The sequence below is a fragment of the Protopterus annectens genome, chromosome 5.part1 (assembly GCF_019279795.1).
Source record: "Protopterus annectens isolate FY-2018-M chromosome 5.part1, PAN1.0, whole genome shotgun sequence".
NCBI classification, from domain to species: Eukaryota; Metazoa; Chordata; order Ceratodontiformes; family Protopteridae; genus Protopterus; species Protopterus annectens.
The window spans coordinates 94195322-94210639 of record NC_056736.1 but is presented as its reverse complement, the minus strand read 5'-3'; positions in this window follow the sequence as shown (position 1 = coordinate 94210639).

The following is a 15318-nucleotide window of genomic DNA, read 5'->3' as shown; positions in this document are numbered from 1 at the left end:
GGCTTACTGGGTGCTCCTCAGCTGTGGAATCTGAGCCACCCACCTCCACAACATATGTACTGATGGTTTCTGGTGAGCTTGTGGCTGAACCCAGGTGTGCCAGGAACTCCTCTGTGGCTGACATCGGTGGTTTTGTAGCAGCCCCCCCCCCTTTGCTAGCATGGTCCCTGGCCACAGCTGCAGCCCTTTGCCATGCATGTTCTATGAGATCAGTAGCACATTGTTGGACCTGTACATAGCTTCTGTCCCGGTGGTCCACATCATTCACTGTTACTACTAGGTCTGCCCACAGTGCAGCTCATTGTTGCTTGTTGTGCAAATCCTTGACAACAGCACCCAGTGATGGAGTCTCAGGGCATCAAGAATTGCAGTGGTCTCAGCTTCTGAGAAGGGTGAGTTGCAAGGTCTGTTCATCCCACCAGACAGACATGAACAGGGGAACACATCACAGGACTGCATACATTGCTCACCATTATGTACAGACCCTGCATATCCACTTTTGCCAGCACTATCCACCACTAACCCCCATATCATAACCCTGCCATCTATCAGCAAAGTATGTCTGTGGGTATCGGCAACATAGTGGCAATACAGCATGCATTGCCCCCCTGATCCTGATGTTTTATGCTACTTGCTGCATGTGCTATGAGGTGTTGCATGTACCCGTTGCACCAATTAATGCCTGTTCATAGCCTGTCTACATGGTCTGCTATGGTGTCAGCCTTCTACTGTATTAGTAATCACGTGATCTGTAGGCCAACTCCTCTCTGGCCTTCCTCCCTCAGATTCTGGACTATATGGTTGACAATGTCCTACAGTTTCCCCAGCCAGTGTGGTTGATATGGGTGTCCTGGCACTGTGTAGCACCTGCTTCATGTGCACGGATGGACAGCCATCTACAAACACCAGCAAGGAACACACTGTGTGAAAAATGTAATGACAGTAGTAACCTGCAGTCCATGCTTTGTCCCTATCAAGACTGCTTATCTATCCCCAAACAGGTTGTCAACACAATCAGTACAGCTCACACACTAGCCACACATACACAGCACACACAAACATCTGCAGTGGTCCTCAACATCCACATCCACAAACAAAGTGGATCTCCGAGGCAGAGCCACACATGAATGCCACAGCCATACACAACAGATACTACACATGGCCACACCCCTGTGTCCCACAGCCATGCAGGCGTCCGCTCATGTCAAACATGTTACACATATGGGACTCCAGTGGAGACACACTGGTGTGCCTCTGACCTGGCTGTGTATGTGGATGGTCACATTTACTTGTGTGTCACGTGACAAGCTCCACAATATTGCATACACAGTGCTATCTCTCACCAACAGGTACTGTCATGGGTCTGTCACAGTACATGTTGGTGTGCCTGACCTGACATGTATGTCCTTGGACTATATGCAGTGAGACATGAGTGAGCACACTGGTTGTGTGTCCCAGGCAAGTATGTCCTTAGCCTTATGCTGCATTATGCTGTCACTCAGACCAATGCCACAATACAATCAGGGAATGATTGCTCTTAACATGTTCACATTTATCCTGTGATATTCCAGGGGTTCTAGTACCTGTGAGTCTGGGATGATATGGTAAACAGACCACAATGCTCTGTGAGAGATGGCCTCCAGCTGTCTTCACTGGTATTCATGCATCTGGCACTGGTTCTCGCCAACACCATAGTGGCTCCATTATTAAAAGTGGTGACATTATCACTACCAACATACATGTGGTAGTACAGCACACATTGATGGCCATGCTGCTAAATACTAGAGGTGTACTACACATGACTTTGACCTCATTGCAAGCACTCCTAACCCTGGGTACTGCAGACATCTGTGCAGTCGCACAGACCATGGTTCTAAGCTGCAGTGAGCACTACAGCCTACCTGGTCAACCATCCAATCATACATTCAGACACCAAAGTGTAGCTGGTAAGGCCATGGGATATGGGGTTTCTGTATATATATATATATATATATATATATATATATATATATATATATATATATGTATATATGACACATACACACCTCCACACTGTAAAGGCAGTAAGATGCACAGGGGACACTGCAGGGGCAGTTCACCATTGCCAGCACACACTTATTCAAATCACAGCTAGCTGCCGGCCAACACATGTGAACAAGGAAACCCATTCGGCCTATACGGACCTCATTAACTGTATTAGGAGTCAGGTCTATACCCTGATCCTGGGTCAGTTGAATGACCCTAACATATGTTGTAAGACGTACCCATGCCAGCACACAAATGGCCAGAGAGCCATCAACAGTGGATGTATAAACACCTTGGTGTGGCCAGGGGCTACCCCCACATGAGGTGAAGGTGTATTGCAGTTGACATTACACAACACAGGTTACCACTGCAGCATACCTATAGTGTCATCCTCCTTGGCAAAGCAACCATCATGTGGTCATGTTTGCAGTCACTATCTCCCACAATACCCATCTAGCTAGGTTCAATCATACATAACCTCCAATGTGGAATACATCCTCCAGGGGGGGGGGGTATACACAGCCTCACAGTCCCCAAACCCTCCTTAAGAACTCGCACCAATATCTACACATACACACAAGTGTCAACCCATTGGGGAGAGTGACGTCCCCACATAGTATTACAGTACTAACATCTGAGGGACGCAATCATCATTAGGGAGCTGTGGACACAGGTCTTTGTCAACATGAGATTTCAACACAATGTTGCTCCCATTGAAAGGTACACCTTCTACATGGCCCATGTCATACATAAGGGTATTTCATCAAGGGACATGGAGTATAAACATCCCCATATTCCCCACAATGATACCCATTATTGTGTATAATTCCCTATGCATCATTCACATCACACAGCACATGCAGCAACTGGGGACATCACAGAGGTTGCCCACCAGGGTATGCCAGGGCATCAAACATCTACCATACACCGATAGGCTATAAGGGCAACCCCGTACCCAGTTTCATGCATACTCCTCAGGGTGACCTCAGTGTGGCATGCTAGGCAATCATGGACTCCACTTTGCTGGGACTACTGCACGAGTGCAAATCATGCACCACTCTGTTACACACACACACACACACACACACACACACACACACACACACACACACACACACACACACATGCACACACATGCACACACATATGCCCTCAACCTGGCTGGTGACATCAACTAGGCATGTTGGCAACTCAGATGCGCATCCCATGCAATCACCTTGCGGTGGAATGGGCACCCTGTCCACATTAGGCAGTGTAGCTATGTACATCTTTGTTTGCGTAACCTGGATAACTGGATGGTTAACTGCACATGCACCCTTGGGATACCACATGTGTCCCTGCTAGACTGGGGCATCAGGTGCTGCCTTGCATACACATGGGCTAACATCTGGTCTAGGCATATGGCTGCTCAGGGCCCATAGCCTAGTAACCTCATATGGTACCAGGAACACCACATATGGACTGAATGCTGTGACAGGCTGTGTTGTTATGTGTCCACACCCAACACTGCCATTGACTGCTGGGTGTCCCCTATGGGCAATGTCATAGTACCATGTCATCCTGCCTACATCTGCCAAATAGGTGAGTGGTAGTACAAGAGCATGTGGACATTCCAGCAACAGCTGTGCCACAAAATAAATGAGAGCAGTGTATATGTGGTGTAGAGTGTCCTCCTCATAGGTGTCTGACAGCTGTAGTACCCAGATGTTTGCAGAATGTGTACAAGTGCCTGATAGATGTAGAACCCCTGCGAGACAAATATTGACTTCCGGACACCAGTTGGACAATATGTGATGGTTGTCCCCAGAGTTTGGGGAATATGTGTGTGACATGCCAGATCCATGGGAACACAGTATGGTACATTAATATCTGGTACTGTATTCATTCCCTTACATTGTATGCTCAATATGTACACACTGCTGCTGAGGCAGAGCCAGTGGTCCCTAATACTAGTGCCTATAACCTGCTGTTGTGCTGCAGGGGGTCACCAGGTATGCTAGCCATAGGTGTCAGGCAATGAGATGCAGGTGTGGAGTACACAGTGACCAAGCCAGAGTATGTCAGGAACTGTCAGGGACACCTGGACAATCTTTGAACTAAGCCTGTATGACATTCACAGACAGAAAGGGGCTCACTGACAATACATGATGTGATATGCCAACTGTATCCACCAGCACTTACTGTCAGTATTGTACAACAATCCAGTAGCAGTCATATGTGAGCTAACCATTGCTGGGGTGAGTCAGGGGCCAAAGCTGTGATCTATGTCACTGCCGACAGAGCCATAAGGGGTGGCCATAGTTGCTGAATAGCTGATGAACAGCAACATGTCAGTCCAAGAAATGTGGTTGAGACCTACTGTGTAAATTCCTATTTCACATGACTGCATCCCCCATCTGCATTCCATTACATGCTTAATTCTATGACATACCTGGTGTATTACTGTACTCCTTTGTGAGAGGATATCCAGTTGTAGTCTCCTACAGAATCGCAGACTGTCTTAATGAAGAAAGTGTCAGGCCTGTTTACCATAGGCAGCAGCTTGCCTTTTGTAGGTAATGCTCATGAAAAGGTGATTGCCTGTGCACCAATCTGTGACTCCCACTAGCTAATTACATCCAGAACAGCTGGGTTGCATTGCTATTAACCAATGGCATGGGAACACAGTCTTATAATTAAGGCCTTCATGTAGGCCTTGGCCCTTTTCCTGGCCAGTGAGGAGGACATTATGGAGGTGTGGGGGCTACAGCATCACAGAGGGTATGTAGAAATACTGTTCACTGATTGGAGACAGGCAGATGTGAGTATCATACCTCCTTTTTATCTGAATGTGCATGCTGCTACAGTTGATGCTGGTGTATCGGCTGTGTATGTTTGTAGGGTGAGACTGTGATACATGTCCCTGTCACCTGAACATCCCCCACTCAACCCTTTATGTATGGTTGTTGTGTGGATGTCTTGTTCTAGATGTTTGGGAGGTATGATAGGTCTGTAGCATGTAGCTGAGCATACAGCTGCATGTGTGGCAGGCTGCAGCTGCTGCATTCTGGGCAGGAGGCATACTAGTGATTGTGAAGACACTGGGGGACAGCAAGCTGTATATGTCAGTGAGGGAGTAGTGTCAGCTCTTGTGTCACAGCATGGCCAGAGTGAGGGTGCCCATTACAGTCCAGGTGATGCATGTGCCTCTGGTACATATGTTAAGTAGTAGTACCATCCAGACAGTGGTAGGGGAGGTTTAGGACATGTATTGATATTTGTGACATTTGTCCCACTCTCCAGGCCATTTACATGCTGCTGTGGGTGGCAGTGACTGTGGTAGCAGCAAGCATGTCTGCTGGACATTGCAGGGCTTGGTTATTTGTAGGTTGTATTACAGAGCATGTAGTTGTCATGCAACAGACTGGACTGTGGGCCTGAGCTGTGGATGTCCAGATGTCAGACATACTGGGAATGTTACAGACAGAGCTATGGAGTTATTATTATGGGAGGTGTAGTTGCAAGGCATATGTGCATGCATACTGTGTGTTACACAGGATTGGCACTAACATGTGGGTTTGGTTGGCTATGTTTTGTGACACTGACCTGTCTGTCATGCTTTTGTGAAATCAATCAACACTGCCTTGCCATTATGTCAGCGCCATACCTCTCAACCTCTTAGAGCAAGAAATCTGAACAAAGCCATACATAATTGGGGGATGAAGGCCCAAGAAAGGGACATTTTTTAAATATTGCTCTTAGAAACATAGGAAGATGATAGAATAACAGGTTTTGCATTAGCATACATTTTCTGAAGGGTATGGAGTATGAATCTCAAATGTCTATCATTATTTTCTGACTTCAATCCTCAATGATTTGCCAGACATCTGTAATTTTATTAGAAACAGGCCAAAAATATGAGGCAAAATCTGGACATTCTGCAAAAATATTTACAGTTGAGAGGTATGGTCAGCACACAGAATAGCTTTGATGACAACCATGCCATACATAGGTGACACGACTGTAGACATTCTGTAACAGTCTGTGCCATTGTCAGCTGTACCTGATATGGTAGGCATCCTGTCAATCCAACAATATGTATTTAGCTGTGCACTGGTTCAGTGTCTGCATCACAGGCCCAGGCATACTGTCATTTATCACATTATATATAGAAGTAGTGTCACTGGTACTCAGGATATCTTCATAACAACACCAGTAATTCCCCAGAGTTGAGTTGGCCTACTGGTGTATTGCAGTGAACTGTAGGTCAGAGGGTCTTGGGGCCAATACTAGGCAGGGGTGTCTTTTTTTCTCTGTTACATCACTGTACTGCATGATATTTTTAGAAACAAGCAGTATGTCACCACAGCTGGGTTGGCCTAGTGGTATGTTACTCTGACTGTAGTTCAGAAGGTCCTTGGTTCATTACTTGACAGGGGTGTCTTTTTTCCCTAATGTTACATCACTGTACTGCATAATATATTTAGAAAAAAAAACAATAATCCTCCACAGCTGAAGTTGGCTTAGTGGTGTATTGTTCTGATTGTAGTGCAGAGGGTCCTGGGTCAGATACTTGGCAGGAGTGTTTTTTCCCTAATGTTACATCATTGTACTGCATAATATATTTAGAAAAAAAACAGTAGCTCCCTAGAGCTGAGTTGGCCTAGTGGTGCATTGCTCTGTTTGTAGTCCAGAGGGTCCTGGGTTTGAGACTTGCCAGGGCTGGCTATTTTGTTGCTGGCCAGAACAGTTTCTGAATCAGATAGGGTGATTAAAGCAGTTTTAAGTGGGTTTGCATGATGCTTCGCGGTGCTAAGTGGCACTTATACCTGCTTAAACCTGTGCTATTTTCAAAAAAAGAAAAGAAAAAGGGGTGAAGGGAAAGTGGTGAAATTGGGGCAAGCAGGGGGAAAAACAATATGAAAGGCAGCAAGGGATGTGCAGGATGGGTGTAGGAAAGGACCATGGCTCTCCATTTCTTGTGCAGCAACAGTTGTGCATGATGTGGACAATTTAGAATTTGGAGCCTCACACCCCACAGGGAGGGGTGTAGGTGACATAACTTTGTTGATTAACTCATGAGAAAATTCATTAATGGCAGTGTACATTTTTTTTAAGGTGAGAGTGGGATGTTGGGGAAGGGTTGTAGGTACATTTGGGGAGGTAAATTGGGTAGAAGAGGTTGCATATGCAGACAGACAAGACAGCGGACAGGAGCAGTGTATGACATATGAGGGGGGTAAACACCTTGGATGGGGAGGGTGGTTGGGAATCAGAAGATGAAGTGCCCCCAAATGGAAACAGTGAGAATGAGGTCCCCACCCTTGGGCAGTCACCACTTCCCCTTCATGGCCCTGAAGGTGGCTGTGCTGGGGGCTGGGTGCCGGGACCAGTCTGCCCCTCAAGGTGTGCCAGTCTGCTCTCTATCTGATGCAGGCTGTCATCCAAATCCCACTGGATGACCCTGCGCACCATCCCCGGAAGCTGGTGTCAGGTGACAGACTCCTCTCCGCACCCACGCCTGAGGGGGCTCCATCCCCTGAGGCGGTTCCACCAGAGAGTAGTGCAGGATCAGCAGAGGAAGCAGTTCCAGGTTGGGTCCCAGACATGCTGGGACCCGGTGCCATGGCCAGATGAGGCAGGACAGGCAGATCCGCTTGGATCGGCCTCCCCAAACATGCTATGGTGTTGAGGTTTGTCAATGAGTATTGGTTAGTCATGAACAAAACATTTCAATGTTAGTTATAACAGCATGCATGGGTGTTCCAATTAACCCAGAACAATAGAATTGCATAGCACATGGAACACAGGCATAAATGGGATAACAGTCATTATTGTAACAGCATGCCAGTAGCAGCTATGGCAAAAGGCCAACAATGGTGGAATTTCAACAAGGTATGTTAGTATGCAACCATTGAAATATATAACCAATAATACAACACAAGACCCAACATTAGGTTTTGAGAACAATACATGTTGAAATGAAGCCATACCTGTAGTATAACAATAATAATTTGTGGTGCAGATAAGGGGTGGGGGGGAGAGAAAAACATTCCATTAAGAACTGTATATACTATATTTTTCACAACAGTACTGCTTAATACTCTACAGGTCTGTCCTTACTTTACATCTACATGTCCCCTAAAGCTTCTGTAGCATGTACATACCTCTCTAGCTGTCGACATGGAATGGTATGGGCCAAGCTGTAAGAACTATAGGTACATAACTACAGAGGACTTATAAATGTCAGGGTAACATATATGACTAAAATGTGTACCCTATACTGATGTGTGAGTGTGAACTGGCATACTTTAAATGGAGTTATATCTGTGTCCAAGGTTAATGGCAACAGTGATCAGTAGCTGTGACAGCGTGACACTTGAGAGACATGTATCAGGCACAGTGCATGGTGTATACACCTATCCTGCTGTCATTTGTAGACATGGGTTTGGACTATCGGCATACATTCACAGATGCACCAGGCATACAGCTGTACCAACAGTAGAACATTTAATTTGTCTAATTCAGTTGGAATACTACTGTACTGCCTGACATTTTATGTAATGGAGTGTTATCAACCAGCTGAGCACTTCTGTTTACACACTAGTATATCTGAACACAGTTTATTAGTATAACCTTCATACAGCTGCTACAAACATTTCTTTACCTGTAAGCCCTGTTCAGAAAATATCTGTTAACACTACATGACAGTTTCTACAAATAGTCAAGACTACTTGTCTGTTACTATAAATACATCTTAGGACCAGTCCCTGGATTCAAACACTGGTCTGTGTGTGCAAAAATTAACAACATACCTAGCTGTTATCACACTGAGCTACTGGGTCACTGCTGTGGGCTGGTTGACTGATTTGTGTCTAAAGTTCACTTGGTTGCAAAGTCTGACCTGGCAATATAGGTAGAATGCCACAGTAGACTGGCGTGACAGTTGAAAATACATGCATGAGATTCATGCATGACAGGGATAGTAGGGAAAGTGTGTATTAATAGTTGGAATGCAAGTGTATACATTTAATCCCTAGTGGATGGGAATATGTATGGAATATTTGCAGTATACAGCTATGACAGTGTCATACTTGCCTGCATCGGCATACCTGCATTCAGGAATACGTATAGCTGAAATGCAAAGGTTAACACAAGACAATCCTGAGGGAAACACACTATAATACATTACACATTATTATTACAGTTCAGATCTTAGTGCAGAACATATATCAAATTGGATTATATCTTGTTGTACAGCTCCACATCTATACTTTTAGTATAACAGTTCTTTATTAGCCAGACTCCAGTCACTTCATGGTGTCATAGCCATATTTGCTGTGGAGCACCTGTACAATTGGATTCCTTCAACAACAGACCAGAATAAACACAACACTTGTGGGAAAGAACTTTATTGAGGGTGACATAACACAGTGGCTTATTACATTCAAAATTCAGACTGCAGTTGTACTGGATATCCTGTAGATGATGAATGGATGTCAGTTAACTTCACAGTTTCAATCACGGTGTACTTTATTACAAGATCCTTAATATTACTACAGTATATACTTAGGCCATTCCTACACACTATTACTATAGTATTACCTTTTTTGCATCAATAGTAGCATGTTTGATGCCATCATCTGTATTGCACAGTACCTGGCATTAAAAAGAGGCAAGGGGCAGGTGAAAAGGAAGAAATCAAAATTGAACATGGAAGGATTGAATAACATTACTGTAAGAAAAAGAAGACAAAGACAGATGTTGACTGCATATCTCAAGCTGTGGCTTTACAATGCCAGCTGGATGAGAATTTAATACACAGTGAAAACAGTGGAATTAATAAGACTAATAGTTTTGAAGATCTATCCTTCATAACAATTGATAGAGCAGAAATTATTGTATTAGATGCTGAAGATTCTTCAGAGATGGTCAGCAAAGATATTATTGTAATTGGAGATTCAGTTATTAGAGGAACTGATACTTATATTTGCAGAGATGATAATGAACATCTTGTAGTGTTATGTTTGTCAGGAGCAAAAATAGAAGATGTGTGAAACAACCCTTGGAACACCTTAATGTAATGAAGTATGGATCTGTTTTTATTCATGTTGGTACAAATGATGTCACCAACAAAGATTCTCTGACTGTTACTCGGGAACTGACAGCCCTCCTAGATAGTATAGCTTGTTCTGGTGTTAGGACATATTTTTCACAAATCACCTATAGAAAGGATAGTCAGGTTACTGTGATTTTAACTTAATTTAGCTTCAGGTTTCTGAACATGACCATAAGCCTCTTGGTCAATGCTATTGAGTCTATGTGTTACTTATGTTAATTATTTTATTTTATTTATAGAAGTATCTGTTTTTGCATTCAATAGTTAATATTTAACATTCACATATATTTTTTAAGAACTAACAAGGTATGCTTTATTGAGATACTCGTGATGTTTAAAACAAACCTTTTTAAGTTCTATAAAGTATCTAGAAGATACATTTGCAACAGGTTCAATTGATCAAATAATTTAGTTTGTTTGTCTGTTTTGCTCTAAGCATGAAGTTTTGTAAATAGCATAGAGTAAGTATTTTAATAATGAATATTTTAATAATGAATTTTTTAAATAGAGTCTTGATATAAGTATAGGAACTATATATATTTGTATTAGTTGCACTGGATGTGATTAGAACAAGGTATGAAAGTGTTCCATACAGTGTATCAAACAAGAAGACTTGTAAGATCTATGGTTTTCTTTTTTGACTTCCTTTTTGACTTTTTTTGACTTCTTTTTTGACTGCTTTTGATTGCTTAATAATGACAACTATGCTTTAACTAATTGTATAATTAAACCATAGATTAATTAATGAATTGAATAATGAGATTGTTTCTTACTATATAAGCCTGAGGTTTATTTTGATACATATGGTCTGAGGAAGCGTATCAGGAGATACGCGAAAGCGCTTACCACCGTTCTCAAATAAAAGTTTTCACAATTTATGGTCGTGGAGAGTCTAAAGTTTGTTTTCTAACATAGGTTACTGTGAATGAAAAGATTTTTTGGATAAACACCTACACGGAAAAAATGTCCTGTTTTAAAAAATGGAAATGTGTAGAGCATCCAAGCCTTCTTTTGGGCATGTGTTCAGACAGGATGGTGTGCATTTGTCTAGATCAGGGAAAAGAATTTTTGCAGCAGATATTTTGCAATATTTGACAAACACTAGCCAGGATTTTTGTCAGATCAAAAATGTAACAGTTCTCAGATAGCAACATTTGATGCATCTCTGATGGTTGTTAATGCTAGGAGCATTAATAATAGTTTTTTATTAGAAAATTTGCTTTGTTCCCACAAGATTGATGTTGTTATTGTTTGTGAAACATGGTTAAAGAACAATGACTGGAAACCATTTCTGACAGGGTATAAATGTTTTTACTGTAACAGACATTCTAACAAAAAATCAGGTGGAGGTGATTATAGATAGCTATGAGACCTGTGATTATTACATGTTCAATGATAACACCAATAATATAGACTGTGTAACTGTGACAATAAAGACAACCCTGGAACATATAACAATTGTTGGAGTGCATAGACCACCAAAGTCAAGTGCAGATGACCTAGAGGAATTCATGCATTTCTTACATGAAACACAGGAGGGAAGAATAATATTAGCTGGAGACTTAAATTTACCAGAAACAGACTGGAATAATATTGATTCAACAATGTTAGTAAAGAAATTATTCACAGAGTATATTCAGGAAAAACAAATGCTTCAAATTGTAAAAAACCTACCAGGGGACGGAATATACTAGATATTGTTTGTGTTCCCAAAGGAATTACTGTAACTTCAAGTCAGGTTTTACCAACATTGATGTGCAGTGATCATGTATTATTAAAGTTAATTTTTGCTAGATAATTCTGCCAAACTGAAATCTAAGCCAATGCATAGAAGGTTAATTACAGATTATAGGGAAGCAAAACAGTTACTATTTAAAACTAACTGGAGTGAGGTGTTCAGTGGTAAAACTGCAGATGGAATGTGGAAAGTTTTGAAAGAGAAATTGTTTCAGTGCAAAAAAATCAAAAAAATGTTTAACATCAGGATCTAGACACGCAACATAAGGGGGTATATTTCCATAAGAACAAGATACCCGATTAAGGTGAAAGACAAAAAATATAAGAAATGGAAGAGAGGTCAAACTACAGCTTTGAAAACTGAAATAAACAAGCTGGACAAACAGATTAAGCATAATGTTACACAAGATCAAGAAAAATTTGAAGAAAATTTATATAAAGATATTGAGCATAATAGGAAACCTTTTTATAGATATATAAGATGTGGAAGGAGTAAAGATACACAAATTGATAAACTGTGTGCAGATTCTAAAATTTATTCTCAGACACAACAGATTATAAATATATTTACAAAATCTTACGCAAAACAGTTTGGTTCCACAAAAGGGGTGATAAGTTATCCTAGTGACATCTGGGTAACCCCAGATACTGGAATCAAATTAGATTATATTGAAAAAGAACTGTGCAAAATGGATCCAAATAAAGCTCAGGGAGGAGACGGAATAAGTAACAATGACCTAAGAACACTTCAGCAAGAACTTACACTACCATTATATCTAATATTCACTAGGTCATATAAATACGGGGAGATTCCTCAAGATTGGAGACATGCACTTATTAAACCTGTCTTTAAGGGAAAGGGGAGTAGGACAAACCCAGAATCATACCCTTAAATCTACTTTCATGTTGTGTAAAAATAACGGAGAAGGTAATAGTGGATAAGTTATTGTCAGAACTGGATAGGTTGGGACTTGAAACCATATATCAGCATGCATATGTTGAAAATAGATCTATTACCACTTGTAACATGATGTTCTATAATAATATAATAACAGCTATGAATGAAAAATTGTGTTGTGATGTGATTTATATAGATTTAACTTCAGCATTTGACAGTGTCATACACAAAACACTGATCAATAAATTTGTACAACTAGGTATTGATGCACTGTTGATAAGATGGATAGCTGCATGGCTTACAAATAGGACATGGTAAGTATCACACTCCAACTGGACATCATCTGAGGTGTTCTACAGTCTATATGCTGACAGCCTGAAATTGGGTAAACTGATTACAAGTGTTACAGATAAGGCATGTCAACAGATTCAGGGCATTTTTTTAATGTTTAGGGGAAAACTGATCTGTTTTTTTTCAAGCGGACTATCTAGTGCACATGTGTTAACGGATCTGTCTTTTCCAATGGAACTGGTTTCTTTAATCGGATTAGGAGCATTTTTTGCTGTTTCGGTGATAATTGAACTGTTTTTTTTCTCTCAAACGGATTTGTTCTTTTCCAATGAACGGTTCCACTATTACAAATGCTAAGGTTTTTTTCTTTATTTAACATTACATCTGGTTGGATTGGACCTGGATTAATGACAGGTCGTGTATCTGGGACCTGTTAAGACCCTTTTGTATTACTGGATGTTATCTATGGGTCTTGGGACTTAATCTACAATCTTAATTTAGTTTATGTTTTGAATTTTATATTTGTTGGCTTCATCATATTGGACTCCAATATAGAGCTACATGAACTTTTACATCTAAGGCTGTGTATATATCCACCTCATTACATTTATTTTGATAATAGGCATACAATAGACCTGGGATCACTTTGGACATATTGGCTCTAAGGGAGATAGTGAATATATGTGTATAGTTTGATATGCACAATCACTGCACTCTTATAATTATATTGTAGGGAAAATTACAGTTATTGTTTTGCCTCTCTTTTGGTATATATTTATATTCTTTTGGATTAAAGTCAAATGTTATGATATCTACTTTGTGAGGCCACAGGGGAATGTAGTACTGCTATGTTACATAAATACTGATATATTGTGATATTTGCAGGGACTACTATTGTTCTTCCTATCATCAGGAATCATACTGTTTATTGTTGTATTTACCGAATTTTTGTACTTGATTTACATTGGTTTGGTATAAGTGAGAATATGGGGGAACATAGCACTGCTGTTTATTAATATATGAACATCTATGTTTTTGTAATGATTGCAGGGTATATTATTGTTCTTCCCATTAACATCAGGATTTATTGTTAAAATAAGGGAACATAGCACTGCTTTTTTCATGCCTAAGTAGGTTGATTGGCAGGGGTTGTTATTGTTTCTCCTTAATATATTTAGCATAATATTATTTTTAGTTAAATTTACTCCACATTTGCAAATGAACAATTCTTGTGATTGGTAATTGATGATGTAGGGGAACGTAGCACTGCTAAGTTCCATATATTCATTCTTCATGCTCTAGGCTACCTGCAGGGGCTATTATTACTATCTCCCTCACTCAATCCTTAGCCGGTGGTTTAAGCCCTGTTCCGTTTGCTACACTCATTTGCACCTCACCTGCCCCCAGTACATTTACATTTATCTTTAGCCAATAGCCACTCCCATACTTACTTCCCAATCAAGCCTTACCGCTGAGGCTCCCTACCTCCTGCTTAATCCCACATCTTAATCCAAAGCAACGATGCCACTAGGTAATACTGTAGTAATCCTCACCTGCACTATTCTAGCCTTTATTACATCATACCAAACAGCTATAGTCATAACGCCCAACCATTTCCACTGCACTCTCTCATCAACTCCCCTCAAACATCCACTGCATAATTTCATTACCCCAACCACAAACTACCTCCTCCCAGAACAACTACTCAATTACCAAACCCCCACCACATTTGGACACAAAATATTCATAAAATACAACATTTTTTTACTGCATATATAAAACTTATTCTCTACACTCTCTCTAAACTTGCTCTCAGTGGAGATGTGCAACCCATCCCTAGCCCCATAATCACCAACATCTCCACAAACCCTCTTCCAACCAATTACCCCATCACACATATCACAATCAACAAAAACCCAAATGACATCAGAAGCATCTGTAATAAAATCCAAGGCCTCCATGCCTACATAAGCCTCTACTCCCCTGACATCCTTATCCTAACTGGATCTTGGCTCATACCTTACATCAAATGTGAGGAAATACTCCCACCTGGATACAGCATCCCCTATAAGGACAGACTATCAAGAAAAGGAGGAGGTGTGGCACTATTGTACAAACACCACCTCAATATCCAAATTCTCACCAAATCAACTCCCCAGTTTGACAAGGAAGAGATACTTTACACCACCCTCAAATTAAACCCTAAGAAATCAATCAACATTATAGGGTGCTATTTCCCACCAGGCCAAAATATACCTCCTCTTGAAAA